Source organism: Trachypithecus francoisi, unplaced genomic scaffold (assembly GCF_009764315.1).
Source record: "Trachypithecus francoisi isolate TF-2019V2 unplaced genomic scaffold, Tfra_2.0 Lachesis_group8, whole genome shotgun sequence".
Taxonomy (NCBI): domain Eukaryota; kingdom Metazoa; phylum Chordata; class Mammalia; order Primates; family Cercopithecidae; genus Trachypithecus; species Trachypithecus francoisi.
This window is the reverse complement of record NW_022681473.1, coordinates 107,978,378-108,005,527: the sequence shown is the minus strand read 5'-3', so window position 1 is coordinate 108,005,527 and position 27,150 is coordinate 107,978,378. Positions and strand designations below refer to the sequence as shown.

Sequence of the window (27,150 nt, the reverse complement as noted above, 5' to 3'; positions counted from 1 at the left end):
GCCTGAGTGACACAGCAAGACTTGCATCTCTACAAAGATTTTAAAAATTAGCCAGGTGTGGCACACACCTGTGACAGTCCCAGCTACTTAGGAGGCTGAGGTGGGAGGATCGCTTGAGCCCAGAAGTTGGAGGCTGCAGTGAGCTCTAATTGTACCATTGCACCCCAGGATAAGTGACAGAGTGAGATCTTGTGTCTTAAAATAAATCAATCAAAATGAAAGAGACCTTTCAGGTGGTGAAGCCCAACCTTCCCCAAGACAGGGGTTTCCCTCCAAATTTGCCCAGCCTCTGGTGCTGGGCAAGTCATTGCCTCTCAAAATAAGCCCTGATGCCACAGGGCTACCCTTCTATGCAGACAAAATTTCCCTCCCCTAAGCTTCACCCATTGGTCGTCTAGATTTTTCCTGGGAAGCTACACAGAATAACTCCATCTAGCCTTCTTGGGATAGTCCTTCAAATACTGGAAGATAGCTACTCCTCACCAAACCACTTTTTCAGATATTTAAACCTATGCTATCATCATCAGGCCACTTAGCAACACAGCTGTTAGGAGCCTGGGCTTCAGAGTCAGGCAAACCTGGGTTCAAGTCTTGACTCCACTGATCAGTAGCTGTGGGAAAGCATTGTCACAATGGCCAGCTCAGAGCAAGCCCTCACACCAACATCAAACAACCCCAGTTACCTATGGACCAGTCGCAGTGTGTCCGTGTGTGCTCACCAACTACCACAAATGGACCACTCTGGTGTAGAATGTTTTTCCTTTTATTTTTAGTGTGGGATTTTTGATAGTGGAAGAGGCCATACCTATGTGGAGTTAGGGAGTCTATTTCCCATAGACTGTACCTTCTACTCAATCTTACTGTGAGCCTAAAATTGCTCTTTAAAGAAAAAAAAAGTCTGTTACCCAGGCATGGTGGCTCACGCCTGTAATCCCAGCACTTTGGGAGGCCAAGGTGGGTGGATCACCTGTGGTCAGGAGTTCAAGACCAGCCTGGCCAACATGGTGAAACCCCATCTCTACTAAAAATACAAAAAATTAGCTGGGTGTGGCGGTGGGCACCTGTAATCCCAGCTACTCAGGAAGCTGAGGCAGGAGAATCGCTTGATCCTGGGAAGCAGAGGTTGCAGTGGATCGAGGTCACACCATTGCACTCCAGCCTTGGCAACAAGAGTGAAACTTAATCTCAAAAAAAAAATAAAAAATAAATTTAAGTCTATTTTTTAAAAAAGTCCCTGGGCCGGGCGCAGTGGCTCACACCTGTAATCCCAGCACTTTGGTAGGCCAAGGTGGGCAGATCATAAGGTCAGGAGTTTGAGACCAGCCTGGCCAATATGGTGAAACCCGGTCTCTACTAAAAATACAAAAAATTAGCCGGGTGTGGTGGTGGGCGCCTGTAGTCCCAGCTACTCAGGAGGCTGAGGCAGGAGAATTGCTTGAACTGGGGAGACGGAGGTTGCAGTGAGCCAAGATTATGCCACTGCACTCCAGGCTGGGTGACTGAGCGAGATTCCATCTCAAAAAAAATAAAAAAGGTGTTCCTGAAGAAACATACACACACAAACACACACACACACACACACACACACACACATTGCCATCTCCTTCCCATTCTGAGGGCCAGGTATTAAATACTGGTCCCTGGAACTGGTCTGACCAGCAGGGGATGGGGGTGGAGGGGTGAGGAATTGTCTGTGTGTCCTCCCTGAACCTGGCCTACCCCCTCTTACACACTGGGCACAGCCAACCCATCTAACTTTAAGAGGTTGGCATGGGACACAGAGGGGCTCAATCCTGGTGGTTAAACTTCTGGGGGCAGGAGGGGGTTGGGTGGATGGGTGGGTGGGTGGATGGATGGATGGATGGATGGATGGATGGATGGATGGATATTTGGATGGGCAAGTAAACCTTTGAGTTGTTTTCATGTGTGCCACCTCTAAGCAGATCTTCTTAACTCTGTACTTGGGCTGCCTATTTACTCCCCAAATGTAATTTTCATGCATCTCTGCAATGTTTTATCTTGGTGAGCCTGTGGCATTCCTTTTGGATGCTGATTCCATCAGTTTGGTCCACAGCAGACATTTATAGAAAACCTGGTGAAAGGAAAGAGACAGGGCCTTAGAGTCAAACTGACCTTGATTAACCCCTGGTTCCACCACCTATCAGCTCTGCAGAACTTCGGCAAGGTGCCTGCCTTCCCTGAATTTTATTTCTCAATCTATGTGAGTAGACTACTGGGATGTATAAAGATAGTTCATATATGGAGTAAGGTATTTGTAAAGCAGGTAATAAGGATACTCGCCACCGATGGCTGTAAGGATGAAAGGAGAATTGACTCCTTGTAAAAGCACTCAGCAGAACACCTAGAACAGACTGAGTGCTCAGCTGCATTGAACTAGGATAGTATTCTTGCTTACTGTTATTTTCACCACTGTGTATCTGCCCTAAGCGGGAAAACAGAACTTGTCATGGAAACAACATCAAGTAGTAAGACACTTGCCAAGTTCCAGGTAGGATCCCAGCTCTGTGCCTTCCTGGCTACGTCGTGAGCACCACTCCCTTATTTTCTCTCTGATTTACATCATCTCATACCATGACCCACCAGCCTGTGGAGGGGCACGGGTCTGGAGGAACTGGGATGTGCCCCTCAGGGCAGGTTTGTGTTGGGATCCCCGCACTGGGCCACCCTCCTGCAGGGTGCATGAGGCCAGTTGCAGGAACGTGAGGCCACATTCACCCCAGAGCAAAGGCTTCCAGTGCCTTCTACAGTTTCATCCACAGAAATGCCCCAGGAGCCGTCTGACATGGGAAGCGAGAGGATAGGTCTCAACAGTGATCATTTTTACTTACCAGGATCATGTGTAAGGTTTTGGTACTTTGTTATTTTTCATTTTCAAGCTTTTTTATTGAGGAATACAGTAACAACAGTAAAGCACGCGGTAACAACAGTAAAGCACGCAGATCTTAGGGGTTCAGCTCCATTTGTACACACCCATGTCACCACCCCCGGATCAAGACTGTGAGTCATTCATGCTCCCTCCCAGGCATGACCCCCATTCTGGAACTTCACAGAAATGGAGTCAGATCTAGTCTATTCTATACATAGAATAGAATCGAGTATACTATTTTTGCAGCTTTCACTCAACATGATGTCTGTAAGCCTCACCCATGAGGTCTGTTGTCCATTGCTGTGTATTATTATCCCAAAGTGTGAAAAGGCCACAGTGTGCCTCTCTCTTCTACCATCAGTGGGGATGTGAGCGGTCTCCAGTTTGGGACAATTATGAATAAAGTTGTTACAAACATTCTTGTATGTAACTTTGGGGCCCATCATCCTCATTTCTGCTGGGAGTGGAACTAGGGTTAGTAGACACAGTCAGTGTTCCAGAGTGATTGTGCCAATGTCACTCCCACCAACAGCGTAAGAGAGTTCCCATGGCTCTGCTTCTCGCCCACTCTTGGTGCCATCCATCCTTTTAGTTTTTAGTCTTTCTGGCAAGGGCATAGTGGTATGTCATTATGATTTAATTTGCATTTCCCCATGACTAAGGATGTTGAGCACTTTTTCATATGACTATCAGAGATGTAGGATTTTGAAAGGTTCCAAGGCTTTTAGAACAGAGTGTTTGAAGGCCCCTGGAGCTCAACAGGAAGGGTTGATGTGTATCTAGTCAGCCAGGCTGGGGCCCTCTAGGAGACATCCCTGTTCTGGTGGCCTAGGAGGCACTGGAGAGGCTGGGACAGGATGGGTGGAGCCAGAGGAGGAGGGGGAGGAGATGTGCTCTGGGGGAATCCCAGAGGAACAGGAAGGACAAGCCAGCCATCAGGAAACAGGAGTCCTGAGGCACAACAGAGTGACTGGCATGCGGCCTCGAGGTGTCATGGTGACCACACCAGGTGGGGTTCACTGGAAAACCTTCCTCTGGTCCCCACAATTGATCCTAAGCAATGGAAACTTCCTGGGGGGTTAATGACAAGAAGGACAGGGGACAGTAAGCCACACTAAATGAGATTTTCCTTGTTGACTATAATGGGTTGGAAGAAAAGGGCAGGTGGTCAGGGCTGGATGGCAGCTGACAGGAGGGAGGTAATATGCTGGCTAGAGGCCTGGACTAGGAGACAGGGGACTGGGCTCTGCAACCAGCTCTGCCACTTCTCACCAGCTGACCTTGAGCAAGGCCTTGCCTCTCTGATCCCATGACCCCTCTCCGCATATGGAACAAAGAGCCTGGGTGATGGAAGATGGGAGCCTGGCGGCCTCTCCCAAGTTGCTCCTGAAGACAAAGCAGCAGGGATGGGTAGCAGGTTCGCCCCGGAGCTCTTAGACAGCCCTGACAGTGATGAATCACCGCACCCCACTCCATCTCCCTGATCTACTGCAATTGATCCTGAGCCCAGGTGCCTGGGGTGATAGTGGCCAAGGGCAGCTTCCAGAGAAGTCTGGTGGGCAGCAGCTGCAGTGAGAGTGGGAGAATTGGGGTGGGCATGGTCTCATCCCTCACTGTGAGAGTGACCCACTCTGCCTTCCCTGGAGAGAAGAGAAGAGAAGGAGCTGCTCTTCTAACGAAATAAACAATCCAAACCCCCATGACAGGGGAGCAGAGAAGGGGCTCCAGAGAAAACCATGGTAGGAGCAGGCTCCCCCTGTCTCCTCCGACAGCCCACTTAAGGAGTGTGGGGTGGTGAGGACAGACCCCCACCCCACAAGAAAGGTTGAGGCTGTCTGTCTCCTGGATTTCCTCCACAGAAGTATCTGTTCACCCTAGGAAGATCTGCGGGCTTGATCAATGAAAACTGTAGGTCTCTCACATGATACTTTTTCTGAAGACACACCCAAGCCCCAGTGGGAATTAGAGCCCCCAGCTGGCTGCAGGCTCTGGGATAAGGATAGTACCCAAAGTCCCCTGATTGGGAAGCTTCTCCCTCTGAAACCCTCTGCCTCCTCTCGTTTTCTGCTGTCACCTCCCAGAGGTCAAATTCTCCTTTCCAAAGCCTGGGCTCATGGGTGTCCTATTCCATGCCCTATTCTTTTGTCCCTGTAATTCAACTCATGCAAACCCCAAGCAAGAGGTCTAACTACCTATCCAAGAATTACAGACCATTGGAACTAGATGGAACCTCAAAGATCGTTCTCCGCAACTCTCAAATGGGGAAATTGAGTCCCAGGAGCCTAACAACAGTAAGAATTCTTTACATTTACATGATGTTTGGAAATTACAGAGTGACTCAAGATATTTTAAAAACAGCTAAGAGGCTGGGCGCGGTGGCTCAAGCCTGTAATCCCAGCACTTTGGGAGGCCGAGACGGGCGGATCACGAGGTCAGGAGATGGAGACCATCTTGGCTAACATGGTGAAACCCCGTCTCTACTAAAAAATACAAAAACACTAGCCGGACGAGGTGGCGGGCGCCTGTAGTCCCAGCTACTCCGGGGGCTGAGGCAGGAGAATGGCGTAAACCCGGGAGGCGGAGCTTGCAGTGAGCTGAGATCCGGCCACTGCACTCCAGCCTGGGCGACAGAGCGTCAGACTCCATCTCAAAAAAAAAAAAAAAAAAAAAAAAAAACAGCTAAGACTTACAATATCACTCCCTCACTCCCTAAGTGCCAGGCACTGTTCAACATACTTTATTTTTTTTTTTTTTTTATTTTTTTTGAGACGGAGTCTCTGTCGCCGGGGCTGGAGTGCAATGGCGGGATCTCAGCTCACTGCAAGCTCCGCCTCCCGGGTTCACGCCATTCTCCTGCCTCAGCCTCGGAGTAGCTGGGACTACAGGCGCCCGCCACCTCGCCCGGCTAGTTTTTTGTATTTTTTAGTAGAGACGGGGTTTCACCGTGTTAGCCAGGATGGTCTCGATCTCCTGACCTCGTGATCCGCCCGTCTCGGCCTCCCAAAGTGCTGGGATTACAGGCTTGAGCCACCGCGCCCGGCCCTCAACATACTTTATAACACAGAATCCTCACCTCCATCCCCAGAGGTAGGTATTATCACTATTACTATCACCCCCAACACAGGGACATGAAGACGTGGACAGTTTCCCAGAGTCCCCAAAGCCATTGAGGAGCTGGGCTTTAAACCTAGGCAGTCTGGCCCCAGAAGCCGTGTCTCTAACCACTCTGTGACCCTACCCTCTGCCTGCTGCCACAGAAACTGTGAAAGGCAGAGCCATATATGCCCTGGCATCAGGGCAGGAGGACGCCCAGGAGAGGGAGACTGCACCAGCCTAACTCCACAGGGGATCCCGGGCCCCACACAAGTTTTTGTACACCCATGAATCAGCAAATGCCCCAGGTGGGGTGAAACCTGAGCTCGTGGGAACCGTGTTTGGATCAAATGGCATCATCAGAGGCAGGCCAGGCTCATGAGGAAAGACTTCCTGGAAAAGATGCTATGGAAGATGATTTTGTAGAACAGAAGTGATCTGGAGAAGTTGTAGAATACACAGCACTGGGAAGGAGTACAGACCTCCATGTAGGTGTCGCCAGTAGTCACTAGAATAGACCAGGCCCCTCGACCTGCAGGAAGGGGACCTCGGCACCGTGATCCTCATCACCCAGGGGAGGTGACCAAGGGGCAGGTCTGCCCAAGCCTATTTAGCTGATGATTCACCCGAGGCCCAGGGAGGTTCAGTGCCTTGCCCAAGGCGACACGGCGGGGTGAGCAGTAGACTCAGAACTTGGACCCAGGCCTTCTGACTCTGAGCCAAATGCTCTTTACACTGTCCCGAACTGCCCCTTAGAAAGAAACAAAGTGCCACCATGGCTCACAGTTTTCCTTTGGCTTGTATCTTACTAAATGCATTGAGCATCCACAGTCCTGCTTGAGTTAGTGCTCTGGGATCTCAAAGCACAGCCTAGACACACACAAATGCTGGTCGGTGGGCCCAGTCTTGGAGTCATGCAGGCCTGGGTTTAATCATCAAGTCTGTCTCTTAGTGATTTGGGGAAAATAGTATAAGATGGAGACCACAATGCCTGAGACTCCCAGGGCTGCAGTGAGGGGCAAGCGAGACGCGATGCCCACTGCCTGTGCACAGAATTACGGTGTCCACACCACCCTACCCAGCCCACAGCCACCCCCAATCCCAGTCAGATCCAGCTTTTCCCCAAGAAGGACCTGGAGGGCAGCTGTCCCCATTTCTTTTCTTGAGATTGTTTTGCCCTGATGTGAAGCTTCCCATGGTGCTGCTCATGGAACTTGCCAGAACTAAACTGCCCCACTCCTCACCACATCCATAAATACGTTCCGGTCTTGACGTTCCCCAGCTTCCTTGAGTCTTCAGTCAACCCAGCGTACTGGAGCTCCTCCTCTCCCCGAACCCGTCAAAATACACACGCACCCTTCAAACCAGAACTCCGCCTGAGGAGGGTGGATTTGTGCCTTCCACCTTGGCCAGGCCAGGAGAAACTCCACGGGGTTCAACTTTATTTTAACAGAAGCATTTACATATCTAAATCCCCTCTCATTTTAATTACTTCAGACCATGCTGAGGTTATCTCAATATATACTCGATTTGGGGGATTTTCCACAAGGAACTGAGGCCACAGCATGGGGTCCTGGGAGGACAGAGGGCCACCTGCTTAGATGGTCAGACAGCTCAACCATCAACCTCCATCACTCCAGGAAGACAGGAGGCCCCTCAGCTTCTGGCCTTTTACTTTGGGAATTCTAAGCTTTTCAGGTCCCCTCCTCCATCCATTCCCTCCTGGGTGTTGGGGTCTGTCTTGCTAATGTGATCATGGGAGGGTGATGCTTCCACTCCCCCTGCTAATGGCTCATTAACTCCAGAATCACCTCTCCCTACCTTCTAAGTGCCCTGCAAAGGTGGACCTACCTGGAAGAAGAGGGTAAACAGGCGAGCAAAAGGCAAGTTGGTGGGGGTGAGCTCTCCATGCCAGACTGAGTAAGAAAAGAAACGTGGGTTTCCCTGAAGTTGGAGCACCACTGCCCCAGCAAGGCTCAGAATCCAAGTGAAAAGCCCAGCAAGCTTACACTCCCCTTAAGTGACTTTGGAAAAGCCACTTTGCTCTTGTGCCTCAGTTTTCTCATCTGTAAAATGGTTCTATCAACCCATGTTTGGCATGTTTTCTAGGATAAGCAAATACATGAGAATGCAGGTGAAAACCCTTTATAAACCATGAACTTCTGTGCCAGCATAAAGGATTATCACTATGCAATGACCTTTCAAGGTCATTTCCCACCAAAGGGACCCCGAGGCCCAACTAGAATACACTCAGTGGCCAGAACTTCACTTCCTCCCGAGTAGCCCAAATTCTGCCGGCGGGGCTGACCTTGACAGATTTCTAGCGAGTCTGTGACTGGATGATCAATTATATCAAGAGAAGAAATAGGTGCTCCAGAAACTGCCATTCCTGTTTTATTTTCCTGGTAACATTCCTCTTTTTTTAATTTTTTTTTATTTTTGGGGATGGAGTCTCACCCTGTCACCCAGGCTGGACTGCAGTGGCGCAATCCTGGCTCACTGCAACCTCCGCCTCCCAGGTTCAAGCAATTATCCTGTCCTCAGCCTCCTGAGTAGCTGGGACTACAGGCCCACCTTGTCACACCTGACTATTTTTTTTGTATTTTTAGTAGAGATGGGGTTTCACTGTGTTGCCCAGGTATGTTTTGAACTCCTGAGCTCAGGCAATCCACCCGCCTCAGTCTCCCAAAGTGCTAGAATTACAGGCATGAGCCACCGCGCCTGGCCTTTTTCTCTTTTTTCTTTTTTTTTTTTTCTTTTTTTTGAGATGGAGTCTCACTCTGTCGCCAGGCTTAAGTGCAGTGGCACAATCTTGGCTCACTGCAACCTCCGCCTCCTGGGTTCAAGCGATTCTCCTGCCTCAGCGTCCTGAGTAGCTGGGACTACAGGCGCACGCCACCATGCCTAGCTAATTTTTTTGTATTTTTAGTCGAGACAGGATTTCACCATGTTGGCCAGGACGGTCTCGATCTCTTGACCTCGTGATCCACCCGCCTCTGCCTCCCAAAGTGCTGGGATTGCAGGCATGAGCCACCACGCCTGGCAACATTCCTCTTAAACAAATACTCATCTTGTCCCAGGTGAAATAAGGTGGAAGAACACCTTGTACCCATTGGCAGTGACTGTCATAGCAAGAAGCTCAAGCTGGCAGGATAGGGTGGCCGGTTGGGGGGGTTTGGGGGTTGTTGAGGACCCCCAAGAGCCAAATCCTGTTGAGATGGAGAGCAAGGGAAGAGCCTGAAAGAGCTGGATGTGTGGCCCCTCCCCAGGGCACCCCTCAAACCATCCAGGGAGGTCCTGTCTTGGTGGGGCAAGTGGGTGGGTGAGGGTCTCCTTGAGCACCCAAGACTGGGAGAGAGTGATGAGTCCCCAAAACAGGGAGCAGGGGGGTTGGGGGACAGGCTGTTTCTGAGACCCAGGGCAGTATGTATGTTGGGGTGGGGAAAGGGGCAGTTAGGCTTCTATTCCCTCCTCTCACCAGCCCAAATACAGGTTCCCTCCTCCTCTCCACCCAGCTCCAGACCATGCCTTAAGGGCAGAGCCTGCTTTTGTTTTTCTGTTTTTTTGTGACAGAATTTCGTTCTTGTCACCCAGGCAGGAGTGCAGTGGCCCGATCTCGGCTCACCACAACCTCTGCCTCCCAGGTTCAAGGATTCTCCTGTCTCAGCCTCCCAAGCAGCTGGGATTATAGGCGCACCCCACCGTGTCCAGCTAATTTTTGTATTTTGAGTAGAGACGGGGCTTCACCATGTTGGCCAGGCTGGTCTCAAACTCCTGACCTCAAGTGATCCACCTGTTATGGTCTCCCAAAGTGCTGGGATTACAGGCATGAGCCACCATGCCCGGCCTGGAGCCTGCTTTTGAATCACCACCATCATCATCACCACCACCATCACTACCACCATCACCACGATCATCACCACCATCACCACCACCACCACCACCACCACCACCACCACTACTACCACCATCATCACCACCATCACCATCACCACCATCACCACCACCACTACTACCACCATCATCACCACCACCACCACTACTACCACCATCATCACCACCAGCACCATCGTCACCACCACCACCATCACCACCATCACCACCATCACCATCATCATCACCACCACCACCATCACTACCAACATCACACCATCACCATCATCACCATCACCACCAACACCACCAACACCATCCCCACCATCATCACCATCACCACCATCATCACCACCATCACCACCACCATCACCACTGCACCACCAACACCACCATAACCACCACCATCACCACCAACACCACCATCACCACCACCACCACCACCATCACCACCAACACCACCATAACCACCACCACCACCACTGCACCACTACCATCACACCACCACCATCACCCCACCCTGACCCTATTCATATTATTTCTGGGTGCTGCTCAGTGCCAGGCTCTCATGTGCTTACCTCACTTATTTCTACCCTTCCTCCCCCCCTTTTTTTTTTTTGAGACGATGTCTCACTCTGTCACCCAGGCTGGACTGCAGTGGCACAATCTCAGTTCACTGCAGCCTCCGCCTCCTGGGTTCAAGTGATTCTCCTGTCTCAGCCTCTGAGTAGCTGGGATTACAGGTGCCCACGACCATGCCTGGTTAATGTTTTGTATTTTTAGCAGAGATGGGGTTCTCCATGTTGGCCAGACAGGTCTCGGACTACCAACCTCAGGTGATCCACCTACCTCATCCTCCCAAAGTGCAGGGATTACAGGCGTAAGCCACCGCACCCAGCCCCCTTTCTCCCTTTTATAGAAAACTAAGGTTCAGCACAGTTAAGGTCACACTGCTAGAGAGGGGAGAATCCAGTCATGACTTTCCCACTGCACTTTGTGCTTTTGCAGATTTGGTGCTTTTTTTCCCCATTAAAGAAGGTCTTTGTGAGAGGCAGATAGGGAGGAAAGAGTTAGAAACTGGCAGAGAGGGAAGAGGGAAACCAGAGGGGGTGGGAAGGCTGGGTGTGTGACATATCAGTCACCCCCTCCAAGAGGACTGGGGGTCAGGTCCCTGCGTGGCAGGGTCCCTAACAGGGAGATAGTCCCTCTCCCCTCAGGAATGTGCGTGAAATCCCAGTAACTCTCTCCAGCTGGGCCTGAGCCTGGAGGGGGTTCAGAGTCGGCCTTGCTCAGGTTCCTTCTTCCTCCTAATGACAACTCAAGGTGTGGAGGGCAGGGAGTGGTAGGGCGGGGGTGCACATTGGAGATAGCATTCCAGATAGAGGGAACATCATAGGTGAAGTGGGAAGTGACAGTCCTCAACCCTTCCCAAAGGGGGTCACGGACACACACACACACATGCACGCGCAAGCTCTGGCCCCTAATCCTGAGGCCTGCACAGGCCTAGACCAGTCGGGGGTGTGTGGCCCATGGATCGTGATGGTGAAGGGACTAAGGAAAGCCGAGAGCAGGGACAAGAGAGGTCAACAGGCAGGATGAGAGCAGCGGTGCGAGCCCCGGCTGCTTGGCAGGTCTGCCTCAGGAGCAGGCGTGTCCCTGCCCTCAGGAACCAATGCTTACTAGGCACCAACTGTCCACAGGCACCACGCTTTAACATGCAGTATTACCTCACTCATGGCCGACAACAGTCCTGCTGTTATTTCATTTCACAGATGAAAACACTGAGGCTCAAAGGGTTTGAGTGACTTGCTCAATATTAGACAGCTAAGAAGGTGGCCAGCTCAACCTTGAGCTATCTTCCTCTGCAGATAAACTGAGATGGAGGCAGTGTGGGGCATATGGCCCCAGGCACTGCACTGAGAACCAGGATGCCTGGGTACCCCCCTTACCTCCCTCATCAGTGAGCTGTGTGACCCTGAGCATTTCACCAACCTTCTCTGAGCTCCAGTTACCATCTGTCAACAGAGGCAAAGGGGTGGGGGCATCAAATAAAATAATGTAAGTAAAAGCACATGAAACCTATAATTGATATTATGATAATGTGACCACAGGTTTAACTCGGCCCAGAGAGCCAGCACAGGTGAAGCAGCAACAATTCCACAGAGTGGGGGGGGTGTACCGACGTCATCACCGTCAGCATCAGCAGCAACTTCATCTATTTCCATTTATTGAAGAGCTAATAGCAAAAATAGCAACCATGTATTACATATTGACTATGTGCCAGGCACTGAACTAAGCACTTTATGTCTACTCCAGGGAGAGGGGCTGGAAGTCGGGCAAGGGAGAAAAGAAGGCAGGACTGCAGAGCCCAAGGCCTCCAGCCTCCATCCAGGAGGTCTGAAGAAGGGGACTTCAAGATGACCTCCACCTGAGTTCAGAACCAGAGCAAATTCTCTGTGGCCAAGGAAAAAAGGCTTTTTGCACTGAGGGGCCCAACAGAACAGACACAAGGCTGAAATACAATCCAGGCTAGAGGGAGTGACCAAGAGCCCAACCCAAGAAAAAGACCTGGATGCAGGGGACTCCCAGCAGCTCCAGTGCAGAGCCAGCCCAGAGCCACCTCAGGCTGTAGATAAGAGGGTTAAGCCTCCTAGCCCTATAGCCTAAGAGGAGGAGAGGACAGAGGCCTGGCTGAGTCTGAGTCAAGGAAAGAACTCTGTGACTTCTTCGGTTTTGAGTCTCTAGGTGGGTTCCCTCACCACCCTGGATCAGAGGAAAGCACTTGAAAGATCCCCCTCCTGTATGAGCTTAACTGAGGAGGAGATGGGTATGTCCCCTCCTGAGCAAGGGGAGGGGAGATTCCCACAACATCCACGTGTGACAGTGCAGCAGCCAGCCCAGCTTGCAGTTCTGGGAAGATGGAATGGAAATGAGATATTGAGATGGAGACAGAGAAAGCTGGAAACACCCAGCGAGGCACATGTGGGACAAAATGTGGGCCTGGCTGGCCTTGGGGACAGGCTGAGGAGGTTAGCCTGGATGCTAAGGTGACGGGAGTACAGGGAGAGCCACTGTTGTTCCCTGAGCATGAAGGGTGTGCCAGAAGTCCTGATGGTCTGCAAGGTCCCCTGGCTCCAGCCTATGAAGTCAGAAGCTTCCTGTCCCTGTGGATGGGATCCTGGGTTCTCACAGTTGGGTTTCAATGTAACAGTGACATTCAGATAAGACTTGGGAGCCCTCCCAGCAGGGAGACTGCTGGAGTCTGCCCCAGACCTTCTGAAAACAGGAGGGTTGTCCATGATGCCTTGCCTCCAGCCCTTGCCTCTCTGGCCATTGGGGGAAGGTCAGTCCGGCACACATGGGCTGGAGACATGGCCAGGCAGACTCAACCACTGAATGGGCCCTGGGTGGTAAAATCAGCCCTTCCTCCAGTCAATTTGACCTCCAGGCACCAAGTCCAAACATCCAGTCTGCTCTGAGCTCCTGGCTCCCCACAAACACCTGCGTGGCTTGCATCAGAGAAGACAAGCAGGGGGCAGACCAACCCAGGACAGCTTCAGGGGCAGAAGTGCCAAGTGGCTGCCCTGGGGAGCTCTGGGGGAGGTGACTCCAGGAGAGCCCTGGTCAGTCCAGTTCATGAGAAAGGTAGTGTCTCTGTCTGCAGGGAGAGGCGGCATTACCTAATATTACCTAATATCACCTATTAGAAATCTAAACCTCTGAGCATGCTCTGCGCCGTCCTCCCAGCCTCCCAATTCCTTGTCTTTGTCCCTTTGCAACCCATTTCCCAGCCATATCCAATACTTGGAATGTCCCTCACATACCCCACATTTCACACACGTGCCCCAGTAGCACTCCTCACTCTGCCTACAATGTTCTTCTTGCGGTGAACTCCTACTATGCTATCAAAACCCTGCTCAGAAGGCCCTCTTCTCTGTGGGAAGAGACCTCTCTTGCAGCATGAATCACAAAATAGCGTACTTATTTGTGTACGTGTATGTCTCCTCCATTAGTCAGGGGGCAAGCCCCTCACACCCGGCACAATGACTGGCACATAGAGGTGTGAGGCACACGTTTGTCTAACTGAAGGAGGAACAACGGGTAGGGCAAGGGAGCATGCTGTGAAGCTAGATGTCTGGGCTGGGTGCAGGAACACTGACATCTGGCTGAGAGATGGGTGGTCGGGAGAAGCAGGTGAAGATTGCTGGCTACTTGGGTGTGACCCAAAGCTCCTCAGGCTCCCCGACCACGAGGCCTCAGTGAATGGGTAGAGCTGTTCCTGGAAGAGCAAAGAAGCCCCGATGGCGCGCGGCCTGCAGCCCCCAGAATGAACCCGTCTGTGTTTACCGCCTAACCGTGGATTTCACTGTCTCAGTCTGAGGGACAGGTAAACCACATGCGCTGTCACCATGTGACAGGTGAGAGAACTGAGGCCCAGGGAGTGTTACTGGTGTGACCCCCAGAGGCCATCCTTGTGGCCTGAGCCAAGACTGAGTGCAGGCTCTCCCAGGGAAGCCACTGAGAGGAGCCCTGGCCCTGATGACTAACAGGACAGAGAGACTTCACTAATCAACTGGACCCAAGTCCAGCTGTGGCCCTAGCTGTGGGACCTGGACAGCTGACTTGACTGCTCTGCCCTTTTGCAGTACAGCAAGAGGCACATAGTCAACCTCCCAGGACCATTGCAAGGACAGGGTCCAGAATGGAGCCTGGTGCACAGTAAGTGCTCCCTGGAGGCGCCCCCCTCCCATACTGATTCCAGCTCTCCCGGGCCTCACACTCCAGCCCTGGCCCAGGCCCTTCTCACAGCCAGACCCGGCTGCCTGCAGGTGATTGGGCCTGCCCTCAAGCCTGCAGAGCTGGGAGCCAGGGAACCGATTTGTCACGGTGTAACCAGAGAGTGTCTGGGGGCTCAATGCCAGGGCTCCAGCTGGGGCCAGCACCCGGCCCCTTCCTCACAGCTGTCAAGGGGAGGCTCAGAGACAAAGCAACCAGGGCTTGGTAGGCAGGGAGGGAGGGAGTAGGCAGGGAGTAGGCAGGGCTGTGTCTGATAAGGGATGAAAGCGGGGGATGGCAGGCCCATGCCAAGTGAGGGATGAGGAATACTAAGACTCTGAGGCAGGGAGAGTAGCACATAGGTGCGGATCCCAGTGCCCTCAGCCACTGACTACCTGGATGATCCTGAACAAATTACTTAACCTCTCTGAGCTTTATCTTGCTCATCAGGGACAACATTATCTCATTTTGCGGCTCAATATGTAGGATCAAATACGCCCCAAATCAGCAAAGGCACCTGGCACAGTGCCTTGCATGCCAGAGACTTGAGGCCAATTTCTCCTCCTTGGATTTCCCTTTTCTTATCCCCATGTCTCATTTTCTCTTCACTAGTATTTCTTCCACCAGGGCAGGACCCTCCAGGTGGATCAGGCAAGGCCCACGGTGACAATGGAAGTTGCACTCATATGTTGAGAGGGTGGGACAGGGAGAGAGGGCAATTTGGAGGGAAAAAAATCAGAGTTATCCACTGTGGCCCTGGCTTGTGTGAGGCCTTGCCCACCGCATCCCGCCCTGTTTAGCCTTTGGTTTTCCTAATGCCCACACGAGTGCATCCACAGACTCACTCGCCATATAGTCAGCCCTCTGTATCCATGGGTTCTGCATCCATGGAGTCAACCAACTGCAGATCAAAAATACTCAGAAAAAAAGAAAATGGATAGTAGTGTCTGTACTGAACAGGTATACCTTTTTCTTGTTGTTATTCCTAAATAATATGGTATTACAACCATTTACACAGCATTTACATTGTACCAGGTATTACGAGTAATCTAGAGCTGATTTAAAGTATATGGGAGGATGTGTATAAGTTATAGGCAAATACTACACTATTTTATATAAGGGACTTGAGCATGCTTGGATTTTGGTGTTCGCCAGGGGTCCTGGATCCAGTCCCCCAGAGATACCGAGGGATGGCTGTGTTTTTGTTTTCACCGTAAGGATGATGAAGGGCCCTCATAGAGACAGCTGCCTCCCTCTCTTGGCAAAGTGGCTGCAGAGTCCATGAGGGGTGATGGGTGAAAGCCTCTGAGAGAAGTTCCCTGGAGGCAGGGTGTAGGGGCTGAAATCCCAGCCTTTTATCCTGAACCTGTCTCTCCTTCCTGCTTGGATCCCACGTCAAGCTGTCAACCATGGGGCCAACCATGGTAGAAGAGAAATCTGAACTCTGTGCGCCAGACAGGGTATGTGTTCATTTCCCTACTGCTCCCCCTCCCACCCTAGCCCTCTGGAAATGCCAGCCTGCCTCAGCTGTGCTGAGAAGAAAAGGGGATCTAGGTTTGGACTGTGTCCAGGGAAACCGAATTCGTAGCATCCAGCATGGAGGTGACTGGACTCAAGGTGAGAGCTCCCCCTAGTGGAAGGTGAGATTCCAGAGGCCCAGGGGACCCTCTCCCAGAACTGCCCACTACACATTCATTCAGTCAGGCCTTCATTCATTCACCACACTTACTGAGCACTTCTGCATACCAGGCACTGTGCAGGGCTGGGGAGCCAAGTCAGACGTGCAGTCACAGTCTGTAGAAAAGAGACTGAAAGAGGCCGGGCTCATGCCTGTAATCCCAGCACTTTGGGAGGCCGAGGCAGACGGATCACGAGGTCAGGAGATCGAGACCATCTTGGCCAACACGGTGAAACCCCATCTCTACTAAAAATACAAAAACAAAATTAGCCGGGTGCGGTGGGGGGTTGCCTGTAGTCCCAGCTACTAGGGAGGCTGAGGCAGGAGAATGGCATGAATCCAGGAGGCGGAGCTTGCAGTGAGCCAAGATGGCACCACTGTACTCCAGCCTGGGTGACTGAGCGAGACTCCGTCTCAAAAAAAAAAAAAAAAAAGAAAGAGAAAGAAAGGACAGGACAGGAAAGGAAAGGAAAGGAAAGGAAAGGGAGTTCAGGGGAATTCCAGAGGAGGAGCCCCATTCCGGTGGAGGAACCAGGGAGGGCTCTCTAGAGGAAGCATATCCAGCTTAAACCTGCAGGATGGATTGGCCTGGCAAAGAAGGGGGAGGAAAGAGAGACCCTGGTAGACAGAGTGGCTCCTACTAGCACCTGAGCATGAAAGGAAGCAGGAGCACCCTGTCCAGGAGCTGCAAGAGGTCCAGGCTGGGGGCAGCATGGCGTTTCCTCCAGGAACCAGGTCGTGAAAGGCCTCAGCCCTAAGACGCTTTGATAAAGACCACGAACTCTTGGAGGATTTTAAGTAGGGAGGTGGCCTGATCTGATTTGTAGTTTAGAACGATCACTCTGGAACCAGGCACGGTGGCTCATGCTTGTAATCCTAGCACTTTGGGAGGCTGAGGTGGAAGGTTCACCTGAGCTCAGGAGCTTGAGACCAGCCTGGGCAACACAGGAAACTGTCTTCCCAAGGTGGCCACAGCCACCAGCTGTGGAAGGATGGATGCTGGGGCCAGAGCCTTTGCAGAGAGGCCAGAGAGGGGTTGCAAATTTACTGGGAGCAAGATATCCCCTCCTTCAGGGCACTGGAATGGAGGAGGGAGGGAGGGAGGGAGGGGGAGAGGGAGAGGGAGAGGGAGAGAGAGAGAGAGAGAGAGAGAGAGAAAGAAAGGGACTTGTCAATTCCACTTTAGGAAAATTGGCTTCATGATGGTTATTGCAAACTGCAATTTGGCATTTCTATTCAGGTGCTCCCCGTGTTTAATTCTATGTAATATGGTTGCGGGGAGGAAGGAGAGAAAGAAGTACATAAGTATGTGATTTTCTCCTTAGTCCCTACCCCCCACTCCACGCTGGGGTTGTAAAGGTCAGAGGTGAGAAATCGAGCCCAGCAGAAGGAGGAACTGGAAGGGCCAGCTGTGGCTTCACAGCCAAGCCTGGACCGCTGAGAAGCTGCATGTGCCCCTGGCCACAGGGTGAGTCTCTGCAGCCTTCTGGGCTTCAGGGACAGACCAGTGACTCTAGCTCAGACTGTGAAATACCTCAACAAGCCCAACAATCCTCTGGGTCCATGGCCAGGTGGGTCCAGAAGGTGGGCTCAGCCCCTCACCTTAGACTACAGCCCTCTGGGCTTTTCACCTATCTGTATTGAAGAGGTTTGGTTTCCTGGGAGGCACCCCCAAGTGGCCCTTCTTCATCAACCCTCTCAGCTCCTGCCTTTCCCTCCTGATCTTCACTCTCTCTCCTGAGCTGGGAGGGTGAAGCACCAATTAGTTCATTTGCTTGTTTAATTGCATAGGGAGGGGAAAGAAATTAAACTCCTCAACAGGAATCTTCCCTGCAGGGCCAGAAATGGAAATGATGGGGTAGGGACCCCATCTTAGCACCCCTGCCTGCCCAGGAGGTACCCCCACCCTCACTCTACCTCCAGGATCTCAGGATCAGATCTCAGGATCAGAACAGGGTCTGGGATCGCAGGGTCTGGGTTCACAGGGTCATAGGGAACTAGAGGAGGAGGCTCCATCCTACACTGACTGGGAGCCCCTCCTGGAACTGGAGCACCGTGGGTCCGGGGAGCTGGGGGTGGAGTGTCAAGGGCGGAGTACTGCCTCAGGGTCTGACTCTCTCACATCTCTGACTCTTCTCGGCTCATTTGAGTTTCTCTCTCTAATTCTCTTCCCTGTCTTTTGTTTCCAGAAAAGCCCCGCCCCCAGAGGGGTCTGGGAAGTACAGCCAGGCTCCTGGCGGGCACCGTGGCTGTGTTCCTCATCCTAGGTGTGGTGCTCACTGTCTTCTTCCTGTACAACCGGCAGCAGAAGAGCCCACCAGAGACGGATGGGGCCGGGTGAGCCAGGCAGGACTCTGCCCACTAAACTCTCACTGGTCTGCTCCCCACCACCCTGGGAGCCCCAGACTTAAAGCACCTAAACTTGTGAAAGCTCAGGCCCTTTCTAGGGCCTCCCCACCCTGGGGGACGAGGAACTAACCCTTTGGCAGGAAGAGGTGACCCTCCTGAGTGACGATCGCTGCGTGCCAGGCACCACCCCAGCTCAGAAGGGCTTCATAAAGATGCATTTTATCCTCACAGCAGCTCGGAGGAGCAGGTGCACGATTACAATCCACGATGTATAGTGAGGAAATTAAGGCACAGATAGGTTAAATAATTTGCAACAGTTTACATGCTCCAAGCCGTTGACAAGGAGTGAAGGCAGATCCAGAGCCAGAGAGGAGAGAGAGGCTCAAAGTTTATGGGGGAAGCCAAAACCCTCAACCATCATGATAAATCATATTTTAATGCGATATTTTAAAAAATCAAAATGAAAGCAAAAATCCATGATGAACAAAATGTCCACATTGTAAATAAAGACAGGATTAGAACAACTGACTTTTCCTTTCGCCTCCGGCACCCAGCATACCACTGTGACGGATCCTGTCTTTACTTACAATGTGGACGTTTTGTTCATCATGGATTTTTACGTTGATTTTCATCTTTAAAATCTTGCATCACATGTTTTCTCGTGCTGGCTAAGGCTGTCGGTGCCGCATACCGTGCACCTGAGGCCTCCTGCCCGCCCTGGGTGAGGGCCCATGGCACTGCTGCTGGTTCCCCTCGTCCTTTGAGCTAGGAAACCTGAGACTCACATGGTTCCCGTCCCAAGCTGGGCTGGGGTCAGGGGCAGAGACACCTGGGAAAGGTGGCCAGGCACTCTCAGCCTCTAACACATGACCCTGAGGGGCCCCAGCCCAAGCTCTGGCCTCTCAGGAGGCTGCCTGGGAAGTAGACCTCCCGGGCCTGCTGTTATGAGTGGGGCTGAGGGACTGGTAGCTGTCTGGTGGCCTGATGGGGAAAGCCCCCGTGTGTGCTCCTGTGCTGAGCTTACCCTCATTCTGTCTCCAGGACCGACCTGCCTCTCTCCCAGAAGCTGGAGCCTTCTCCCAGCAAGCAGAGTTCCCTTGCACCTGAGGATATCCAGGTGGGCCTGAGGCAGTAGAGGACAAGGTCCCTAGACTGCGGGGAGGGAGAAAAATGGCAGATGGCCCCAGGGAGAGAGCCCAAGCTGAAGACAGAGCTGCCACACCTCCATGATCCAGTTCCCACAAGGCCAGGTCCATGCTAGAGGGGTCCATCTGCCACACCCTAAGAGACCAACCACCTAGGACCCTCCCTACCCCGGACCCCCACGGGACCTCTTCCTCTACCTCACAGTCCTTTCATTCATTTAAAAAATGCATTGAGCACCTCTCAGGTGCCTGGCCCCAAGCTGGGTCCCTGCTAGAGCCAGCAAGGCTAAAGGCTCAGGGTGTGCTTGTGCCCTCCAAGACAGCCACCAGTGTGGGGGATGCCAGGATGGGGGTGCATGGGAACTGAGAAGAGGAGTCCCAATCAACTGGGGGTCCATGAGGGCCACATGGAGCAGGGGCATGGAAAGGTCTGTGCAGCACTCACTGCCTTCTCTTCCAGGTTGTCCACCTGGACCCAGGGAGGCAGCAGCAGCAAGAAGAGAAGGAGCTGCAGAAGCTGTCCCTGCAGCCCCTCTACTATGATCTGGGGGTGTCCCCCTCCTACCACCCCTCGGTAAGGACAACTGAACCTTGAGGAGAGTGCCCCCAACCTAGCCCCACCCAGCCTGGCCATGAGCCCAGCTGCCTTAGGGGGAAACCAGACAGAGGAGGTGGAGGAGGTAGGGCAGGGCAGCACAGGGAGGACCACCCAAGCACTGCAGGCACCCTGGGCAAAGGGGGACTGGATGCTGGACAGACCATTCTGGGAGACTGGCATTTCCACTGAGTCTGGCCCCAGCCTGGTGCCCAGCTCTCCCTCCCCCAAGCCCCACCTCCAGCTCTGTACCCTGCACCTTAGTTCCTGTTGCTGCCAAAGGCCCCTCCTCCTGGCCCCACTCCCAGCCACTCAGAGGGCCAACATCCACTTGAATACCTGCCACCTTTGCCCATATCTGGCTCCTTTCAGCAGACTTGGGGGCTCTGGGTGTTACCCATACAGTGCAGCCCAGAGACCCAGGCCAGACCGCCTGGACCCAAAGATAACACACGCCCTCCTGGCACTGGCAGGAGAGCCAGGCCTTTGTCTCCATGGTACAGCCATCCTCACTCTTGGCAGGAAGTACCAACATGAACCCATCTGGAGGTGCCAAATCCTGCCCCTGGGGAGGTAGCGTTCCCTTCCCAGGGTACTGAGCCCAGAGAGCCAGCCCAGCCTCCACCTTCTGATACTACCCAGGGCGCAAAGCACCGCCAGCTATTTGCTATTCCTTAACCAACCTAGAGACATGGAACTGAGCTAGAACTCACTGTGGACACAACATCCTTCCTCAAACAGCAGCTGGGCAGCTCTTGTGCCACCCTCCTTCCCATCGGAGGTGCACCCCCACATCCCAGTCCGCACTGCATGGGCCTGCTGGTTCCAACAGAAGGGATCATAATGACATGTGGAGCACTTGCCGCATGCCAGGCACCTGGCTAGTCACTTTTCAGACATTGTTCTTATCATATAGGTTGTTCAACAAGCAATATGACAAGTCCTTCCATTGCCCCATTTTATAGATAAGGAAACGGAGGCTCAGTGAACTTGAAGTGTCTTAGTCTGTTTTGTGATGCTATAACAAAATACCTGAGACCGGGCAATATATAAAAAAGATTTATTTCTTACAGTTTTGGAGGCTGGGAAGTCCAAGGTCGAGTGGCCTGCCTGTGGCAGGAGCCTTCTTGCTGCGTCATCCCATGGTGGAAGGCCGGCCGGCAAGAGAGCATGCCCTGAGAGCAAGAGAGCAGGAAGGGGCCAGCCTCACTTTCATAACATGCCCACTCTCTCCATAACTAACCTGCTCCCTTGATAGAGACAATCCATCCATGAGGGTGGTGCCCCTGCGACCTAATCACCTTTCATTAGGCCCCAACTCCCACACCCTTACACTGAAGATAAACTTTCCAACACATGAATTTGGGGGGACACATTCAAACCGTAACAAAAGCCTTGCTCAAGATCACCCAGAGACACTAGGGAGGGCTTCCCACCCGGGACCCTGGCTCTCGAGTCCAGGCCCTAAGCAGGCAGCAGTCAGAATGATGAGCAGATGCTGGGCAGTTCACCTGAACACAGGAGAGCCTGGGCAGGGCTTGGGAGCCCCAGGGCTGCCTGGCACCGCTAATGCCAAGGCTGCTGCAGTCCCGGGCTTACTGTCAGCAGGAGGGCCCAGCTCTGCTGCCCGGCGGCTCCTCAGCTCCAAGGGCCCAGAGAGTGGACACACAGCCCAGAGAGCTTGGGTTGAGAGTCCTGCGTAGGGGGCCAGGGCATCGCAAGCACCAAGCAGGGTGAGAATCTCCCACCAGCAGACACCAGCTCATGCCTTCCTCAGGACAGAGAGAGCACATCATCCCAGGCCCGAAAGGAAGGGAGGTAGGGGAGCGGGGAGACCACTATCTCCAGAAAAGAGAAAGTCATGCCCCATTCAGGGTTCTCCAAATGGGCCTTTTCCCTCAGCCTCCAGTCAAGAGTCACTAACCTCACTTGTCAGAGCCACGGTGAAAGAGGAGGAGGAGAAAGAGGGAGCAGTGGGGGCCTGGGGCTGGAGGGAGAAGGAAGATGATGGAAGGGAGCAATTTGAAAAATCTTGGAAGACTCCAGTGGGATCCCCCATAGAGAGGGCCCAGGCTCGGCATAAAAATCTCTGTGACGGAATGGAACAGCTGCAGCAGGCCCTAATCCCCACTGACGACTTCTCGGTCTTGTTCTCTGACTGCTGCCCCCATGCCTGGCATGCACAGCCCTCCCTGGGGGCACAAGGAGCAGATTCAGGACAGTGCCCACTGCCTTCACCCATCCCTCTGCACACTCCTTCTTTTGCTCCCCTCCTCTCTCATCCAAGCCCAGACCCTAGCTCATGGCCCTGACTCTTCCTCCTCCCTCACTGCCTTCCCACCCTGGGCTCTGCTTATGTTGGGTTAATGGAATCCCCTGATGACTGTGTCCATTCAAGAGCCACTTGGGACAAAGAACACAGTGAGCCCATCTCCACCCACCAGCCACGGGCAGGAGGGGTGGGTTGAGGGGCCCAGCAGAGCACCTACACCCTATGTCCTGAGCCCAGGGGCCGTGGTTAGGGCATCTGGGTGGACAGAGGCTTGTGAACAGCCTGTGGGGCGGTGCGGAAGTCACCAGCAGAAGGGAAGCTCTGGCGTCCTGGGGAGGCCCTGTTGTGGTTGCCAAGAAAAGTGTCATTCCTTTTGGCTTACAGAGCAATTACCGGGCGAGAAAAGGATTTATCCCCAGAACTCGGGTTTGTTGGCAGTGCAGCTTGTATACAAGTCACATTATTGATGTTGTCATCAATTCTCCTTCCCAACAAGTCGTGAGAAGGAGCCAGGTAGAGCGCATGCGCTGTTCACCATGGGGACTCCAAGGGAGGTGGGAAGACTGCAGGGAGCCTGGGGGTCAAGCTCAGCGGCCCCAGCCCGGGTGGGCCCAGGCCCCCTGTGTGGGCCAGGTCCATGCTGCACATGCACCCAAGGGTGCCAAGGCCGTGGCACTCCACTCAACGTCCACCACGGTGTCTGGGCTAGGGACCACTGAGGTGGCAGAAACCATTTAGAGAGCTGGGAGGCTCTAAACTAGGTCTGAGGAAGGACTTCCAGAGGACTCAAAGCCAATGTCTCGACAAGGAGGAAGGAGGAGACATCCTCTGTCCTTTCAGGAGAGGGGCTTCCATCTCCTCGGTCTTGTGAGCACGGACAGCCCAGGCTAGAAGCAGAAGACTGGACCCAATGAACTTTGGAGGGATGGAGTCTGAAGCTCTTATGTTAGTTCAGGTCCCCCAAGGAGCAGATGCCAAGCTGAGATTAGACATGCAAGAGTCACTGGGGGACACCTGCAAAGTACACAGGAGGGAGCAGGAGGTGGCAGGGGAGCCCTCAGAGCACGCTGCTGGTCCGCCTCCCATGAAAGGGGATGGGGAAAGGAGGGCTGAGCAGAAAGTCTCAGGATGGCAGCACAGTGTCGCCAAGCACTGTGCCATCCTTGGGCCATCGTTGCTATCAGAGGACTCCTGCGTCCCACAGGAAAGAGCCTGTGCTGGATTCCCAGCCTGTCTAGTTGTTGGTTGAGAGTAGTCTAGGGGAATTGTGGTCTCAGCACAAATGCTGGGTGGATCCAGAGGGGTGGCAACTGGGGCTGCAGCCAGCCATGCTCCGCAGCTGTCCAGGTCCACACTGCCACGGTCTGCCGGGTGCTGAGATCTGATCTTCCATCCGGGGGCAGGGGGCAGCTCCTCCACGATTCAGTGTGCCTTCCTGGGGATGTGGCCCCTGTTGCTACAGCAGATCTTAGGGCCACACTGGTACCCATCCTCTCCTGTCCATATCCCTTCTCAATTCCCCTCGCTCAGCTGTCTCCACAGCAGGTCCTGGTGGCTAACCTGGAAAAATTTTATTCCTGAGGACGCTGAGGCCTTAATAAGCACACCTTCCTCAGGCCAGGGTTGTTGCAAGTGTCCATTCTGTTAAAACGGAAGAGGCCCCCAAGTAGGCCAAATGTGGGTTCCACACATGTTCCTCCCTAGCCCCATTGCACTGAAGCAGCCTGGCCTCCACCTGCTGATGTGTCAGTTACCCCTGCCCCCACACAACTCCTTTTCTTCTGTGCTGGCCCCAAGCACATGCAGTCCAAGGGCCCGGGCAGCGGTCCTAGCATATAGTCTGTGGGCCGCTCCCTCCACAGAGCTCAGAGTTGTGGGAATAAAAGCACAAAATTCCCCCACTGGGTCATTGGGTGTGATGGTAACTGTGAGCCACTCCTGCTTTCTTTTCTGTTTTTTGTTTTTATCTTTTTCATTTTGTTGGTTTTGTTTTTATTTTTGTTTTTTTGTTTTGAGATGGAGTCTCACTCTGTCGCCCAGGCTGGAGTGCAGTGGTACAATCATGGCTCACCACAGCCTCTGCCTCCCGGGTCCAAACGAGTCTCTGTCTCAGCCTCCTGAGTAGCTGGGACTACAGGCGCGTGCCACCACACGTGGCTAATTTTTTTTGTATTTTTAGTAGACAGGGGGTTTCACTGTGTTGACCAGGCTGGTCTCAGAAACTCCTGACCTCAAATGACCTACCCACCTTGGCCTCCCAAGTGCTGGGATTACAGGCATGAGCCACCATACCTGGCCTATCCTTTTCTTTTTACTTATTTTTTTAAATCCACTCCTGCTTTCATCCCTTGGTTCCCAGGCCCATGTACTCTTCCTACTGGGGACATAGCATCCTTTAGAGGCCTTTTGGAATATTGCCACCAAGCTGGCACTGCAGCTGTCATTTAGAAGACCATTCCAGCAGCTGCCATTGGGGTGACCACTTGATTGAGGATATGCTGTCTTTGTCCATGCAGGCTGCTATAACAAAATATCATAAACCGGGTGACTTATAAACAACAGAAATGTATTTCTCACAGTTCTGGAGGCTGGGAAGTCCAAGGCATAGAGCTGTTCAGTGTCTGGTGAGGGCAATGCTTTCTGGTTCATAGATGGTGACTTCACTTTGCATTCTCAAATGGTGGAAAAGCATAGAAGCTCTCTGGGCCTCTTCTATAAGGGCACTAATCCCATTAGCCTCCCAAAGGCCTCACCTCCTAATGTCATCCCCTCGGAGGTCAGGATTTCAGAATATGGATTTGGGGGAACACCAACATTAAGACCATAGCACTGGCAGTAATTCTCTAGGATCTGTCTGGTTTCCGTAGGGACTGGACTGATGAGTTAAATGAAGATTAGAGAGGGCCCTGCACCCTTGCATCCTTTAGGTCTTTAGTGATGACAATGATCTCTGCCATCTTCCCCACCCTGAGTACAATATCCTTTTTGATTTACGCTCTTGGCTGGTAGGTAGTTTCAGAGTTTCCTCTTGGCTTTCACCCCCACAGACCTCACGTGGGTTTAGTATGTCAATCCCAATTCTGCACTTGCGCTCTGTGCAAACACCATGTCCCAGCAGTAAATTTGCCCAATCCTCTGGGGGCCTTGTAGGGTGTTGAATTCCATGTCTTGAGAAAGTGCTCCCAAATCAATGAATTCTTGCTTATTCAGTCTATGTTCTGGCTCACTTGGTTAAGAACCCTCAAAATCCAACCCAGGAGTGCTCCCCAGGCTTCTGCTGGTCCACGTTAGCTTGCTGTTGCTCTCCTGGCTCTGCAGGCCTGTCATCTTCCTTCTTGATCAGGCCCAGCATGTCCCCAGCTGGGTTGTGCTGGGCTTTAACCCCAGCATCAGCCTGCAGCCAGGAACAGAGGAGGGGGCATCTGTTGCCTCGCAGGGGAAAGGCCTCCTTGTACAGCATCTTCCAGCATGCAGTGCTGTTAGTTCTTTAATTAGAGAAGAGTGGGCCACCCGCTCAAGGGTCCCCACTCACTCATCCTCCCGTCAGTTTCAGGGACCCAGGTTTTCCCCAGCAGGACCCTTACCAAGCACAACAGGCCTGCCTTGGCTGAGCTGCCCTGGAGCCCTCTGATTCCTACTGTCACATCCTGGGTCTGTTCCTCGGCTGTGTCCACTCCTCTACCTCAGGATATGGGTCTCTTTGGAAGCAACCAAATAGGATCTCCGACTCTGAGGTTGAGCCTCTAACTGCTGATGGCCCTCAGTTTCTCCTTCTCCAACATGACTTAAAAATAACCAGCCAGCTCTACTGCCCTTGTAGCCCTGCTCTCTGCACATCTTTCAAATGCCTGAAGCACTGGACCTGAAACTCCCCTCCACCAGGATGTTCTCCCACGTCACCGCTGGTGAAAGATTTGGCAACTGGGCTACCACTTTGTGCCGGGAACTCTCCGGGGCCTGCCTTCCACTCTGGGTGAGGTCCTCCTTGCCAGCAGGTGCTGAGAAAGCCAGGCCCAATTCTCTATTTTACCTTTTGCCACCTGTTTTCTTGGGCCCCTCTTGGTATCATCCAAGCAGGAGTCACAGGTCATTGCTTTCTGTCATCTTTGAGACAGATTCTACGAAGGCTAAAGGCCAAGTGCCCAGCACTCCCTGGGCAGCCCCACATCTTGGATAAGATGGCCCCAAAGCATGTAGTTGGGCTCCTCTCCACTTACCTGGGTGAGATATTCCCAAACCACCTTTGGCCGTCACCCTCTAAACTCCCAGGCTTCCCTGGGGCTCGGAGTCAGGTTGCTCCTGTCCAGTGGCACGCAGCTGGGAAAGGTCACATGAAGAAGCTGTCTGGAAGACCCCCCCAGTGGGAATCTGTAGAGTCTGCACAACCCCAGGACACACCTGGCCTCGCATTCCCCTGAAGCGCCAGTTCCCAGACATCCTCAGGATAACAGGAGGGATAAGAGGTGGGATCCATTTAGTCAT

The 27,150-nt window shown here is 52.8% G+C and overlaps 1 long non-coding RNA gene across 1 annotated transcript; it reads right to left on the bottom strand.

Moving 5' to 3' along the window:
* Positions 1–1,586: 1,586 nt before the first annotated feature.
* On the bottom strand, positions 1,587–24,717 carry LOC117080310. Its single transcript, XR_004435780.1, has 3 exons — positions 21,468–24,717; positions 16,376–16,553; positions 1,587–2,092 (listed from the first exon to the last, which is right to left on the bottom strand). It is a non-coding gene; the product is annotated as an uncharacterized LOC117080310 (long non-coding RNA).
* Between the last annotated feature and the right edge of the window lie 2,433 nt (positions 24,718–27,150).